Genomic DNA, 4,121 nt, shown 5'->3' with positions numbered 1-4,121 from the left:
TTTCTTTTTTTGTGGGTGGTACCCCTACTCTTATATGTAGTATCTCCCATTATGAGCTTCTCCTACAGTTGATTTGTTCCAAATTTGTTACAAATGATGAACTTACATTGACACATAATAACCCAAAGTCCATAGTTTACCTTAGGGTTCTCTCTTGTTGTATATTGCATTAATTTGGAGAAAAGTATAATGATATGTGCCCATCATTATATCAATAGTATCATACAGAGTGTTTTCACTCTCTGAAAATCCTTTGCATTCCATCTATTCACCTATTCATTTCATCTATTCCCACCAATTCATATTGAATTTCTAAATTATGAGAAAGAATAGAGGTAATATATTTTTTTGAGTCCATCACTCAATGTAAGGAATCTATCATAGTTTCAAGTACTTGCAGACAGTACTTGCCATTATATGGTACTAGGTACTAGATTTACTTAGGATTCAAGGTCCTGAAAGTTAGTCTATTTATAGAGCTCTTTAACAAATCAATGGGAAAGTAAATATGATACATCTCTTCATCATTTAAACAACAGAACATATTTTCTACTTGGCTAGGGTTTTGAATCCAGGCCATATTCAGTTGAACAAAGAACTCTGATATTATGCAATACTCTAATTAAGATCCTTCATTATAATGCCTCTTTTCCTAAATTCTAAAAGGTGTCTTTAACTGATGTAAGCATGCAGCATATGGAAATGCTTTTATAAATATGTTCTTTATTGATAGAAATATAATCATAAACCTTTAATCTAATTGTATAGATCAGATATTTTCATAATGTTTAATAAACAAGAATAAGTCTTTCTGCCTCAAAGAAATTATTTTTTCTCCACAGGACTTTGGATCACATTAGCGTTGAAAAAATTATCTTACAAATGACAAGGAAAAAGAGGTTAAAAATGGACATATTTAAACTGACGTTGAAAACTATGAACTCAGGTTTTTTTGGGGATTTTAATTTTATCCATGTTCTTAATTAAAACAACAACAACAGAAGAGAACACACTTCTATTTGATTCTCTGCAAATTGTGTGAAAGTTTTTAGCTCTGTTCACAAATATTCTATTTGTCTTCTTTTTTGGCATATAACTAAGTTGCATCTCCTTCCTCCCTACTGAAATTTATATTAGTTTGTAAATATGAATATTGGCATATTCTGAAACATATTAATTACACTCCTAGAAAACATATTTTTATGTTCATAATTACTGTTCATAATAGTTAGTCAAATACCTGAATATTGAATAAATACATTTTAAAATAATCCCACAATGGAGTGTGATATACCAGTGGAAATGAATTTACAACTAAATTCAACAACCAAAATAAAACATAGTATTTTTGGATGAAAAAAATAAAAGCAATTCCAAGAAGTCTTCATAAAGGATGTAAAGTTCTGTAAAATTCAAAGCCAGGGAAAATATATATTGATAAAAGTATTTTATTTTTAGGACAAAATTAAAATACTTCTTAATTTTAAGAAGAGGTGAGCAGCAGATAGGAAAGTGTTTAAAATGTTTAATTATGGGTAATATTTTAGTTATTGAGATGGTAGTAAGTTTACTAGGATTCATTTTATTATTTACATAAATGCAAAAAAGCAGTATGGAGTAGGAAATGGCAACCCACTCCAGTATTCCTGCTGGAAAACTCCATGGATGGAAGAGCCTGGCAGGCTAGAGTCTATGGGAGTTGCAAAGAATCGGACATGTCTGAGTGGACACACCTGAGCTGGTGTACATGCACAAAAAAGCAATAACGTAAAAAGAATAAATGAAAGATGGTAAAATTGTTTGGAAATGAATGAATTCTACAGTTTAAATATAAAAATGGGTTTCTTCTATTGGTTGATTCTGCTTCCTTTTTAGTTGACTTCATTTTTAATCAGACTGTCTCCTTTATGGTAAAATTAGGCAGGAGTTCCCAGTCTACATTTTCGGCAATTCTATTAGGAAAAAAATATAGTGACTTTTCTCAATAGTGAATAAAAATTATTTTAATAAGATATTTTCCTTAATAAGTGTCTCTTTATTAGTTAGCAAACAAATGGAAATGAATTAGGAATAAAAAAAAAAAGAGACTTCTACTCAGTGCTCACCTACATTTCCATCCTCAGACCACTTGCTACTAACCTGTGGTTTGCAGGTGAAGGGAGGCTCTAGCCCACAGAATGCAACCTTGCTTCAAGCACCATGGTGCCTTCCTTAGATTGTAATTAAACATAGTTTACAAGAGATAGATAATAAGAACAAAGGGGCACCCTAGAATATTGGAGAAGGAAATGACAACCTACTCCAGGGTTCTTGCCTGGAGAATCCCAGGGATGGGGGAGTCTGGTGGGCTGCCGTCTATGGGGTTGCACAGAGTCGGACACGACTGAAGTGACTTAGCAGCAGCAGCAGCAGCAGCAGCAAAATACTGGGTGGAGCAGAGTAACTTCTTGGTGATCCACTTTTTTTTTTTTTTTTTAACAAAGTCGTTTCTTTCTTTCTTTCTTTTTTTTCTTCCTCTCCTCTGTCACCCTCCCTGCCATCCATTTGAATTTTCCTCTTTTTCCCTGGTATCTTTGGTCAGCCTGGGGCACCTAATGCCTTCAAACCCTTTTCCATACTTGGTTCCTGAGTATAAGGAGGGACAATTTACTCTTCTACTGGCTAAGATGACAAACCAAAACTTAAACTTATTACAATATTGGGGATGTTTCTGATAAGCAAAGAAAGGGAAACATTAGGAAATACTACTCTCTATTAGATGCTCATATCTAACATCATTATGTCTTAAAATATTCCCTTTAGAATGTACTATTTTTTTTCAGCATTCCATGAGAAGGCTGTTTTCAAAAAGGGATGGAAAGCCTTAATGCTAGTTTAGAGGGTTCTAACAGGTACGTCACGGCTGTATATTGTCACCCTGCTTATTTAACTTATATGCAGAGTACATCATGAGAAACGCGGGGCTGGAAGAAACACAAGCTGGAATCAAGATTGACAGGAGAAATATCAATAACTTCAGATATGCAGATGACATCACCCTTATGGCAGAAAGTGAAGAGGAACTAAAAAGCCTCTTGATGAAAGTGAAAGAGGAGAGTGAAAAAGGTGGCTTAAAGCTCAACATTAAGAAAACAAAGATCATGGCATCTGGTCCCATCAGTTCATGGGAAATAGATGGGGAAACAGTGGAAACAGTGTCAGACTTTATTTTTTTGGGTTCCAAAATCACTGCAGATGGTGATTGCAGCCATGAAATTAAAAGACACTTACTCCTTGGAAGGAAAGTTATGATCAACCTAGATAGCATATTCAAAGCAGAGACATTACTTTGCCAACAAAGGTCCGTCTAGTCAAGGCTATGATTTTTCCTGTGGTCATGTATGGATGTGAGAGTTGGAATGTGAAGAAGGCTGAGTGCTGAAGAATTGATGCTTTTGAACTGTGGTGTTGGAGAAGACTCTTGAGAGTCCCTTAGACTGCAAGGAGATCCAACCAGTCCATTCTAAAGGAGATCAGCCCTGGGTGTTCATTGGAAGGAATGATTCTAAAGCTGAAACTCCAGTACTTTGTCCACCTCATGGGAAGAGTTGACTCATTGGAAAAGACTCTGATGCTGGGAGAGATTGGGGGCAGTAGGAGAAGGGGACTACAGAGGATGAGATAGGTGGATGGCATCACCGACTGGATGGACATGAGTTTGAGTGAACTCTGGAGTTGGTGATGTACAGGGAGGCCTGGCGTGCTGCAATTCATGGGGTCGCCAATGAGTCGGACACAACTGAGTGACTGAACTGACTGAACAGGTGACAGACTACTCACATGATTGTAATGAGGGAGGCATCATGCAGAATAATTTAGCAAATTTAAAAATATATTTCAATATGTCTTTTTCCCCTTAAGAAGGAAGTAGAAGCTAATACAGATAGTGACTGTGGCATAAGCTTCTTGGAGAATGCCAACTTCTCCACATCCAAAAGACAGCTTTAAATAGAAAGCTGTATATCACAGATGAAAAGTATTACCCTTTGCATGTTTCTAAAATGATATTTTAAAGATATAACTTGTAGTTGACATGCATCTGGATTTATTTTGAAACAGTGGATAATTACACCTGATGGAAG

The sequence above is a fragment of the Bubalus kerabau genome, chromosome 15 (assembly GCF_029407905.1).
Source record: "Bubalus kerabau isolate K-KA32 ecotype Philippines breed swamp buffalo chromosome 15, PCC_UOA_SB_1v2, whole genome shotgun sequence".
Lineage (NCBI taxonomy): Eukaryota > Metazoa > Chordata > Mammalia > Artiodactyla > Bovidae > Bubalus > Bubalus kerabau.
The sequence above is the reverse complement of the archived record's forward strand: the minus strand, read 5'-3'. Positions refer to the sequence as shown.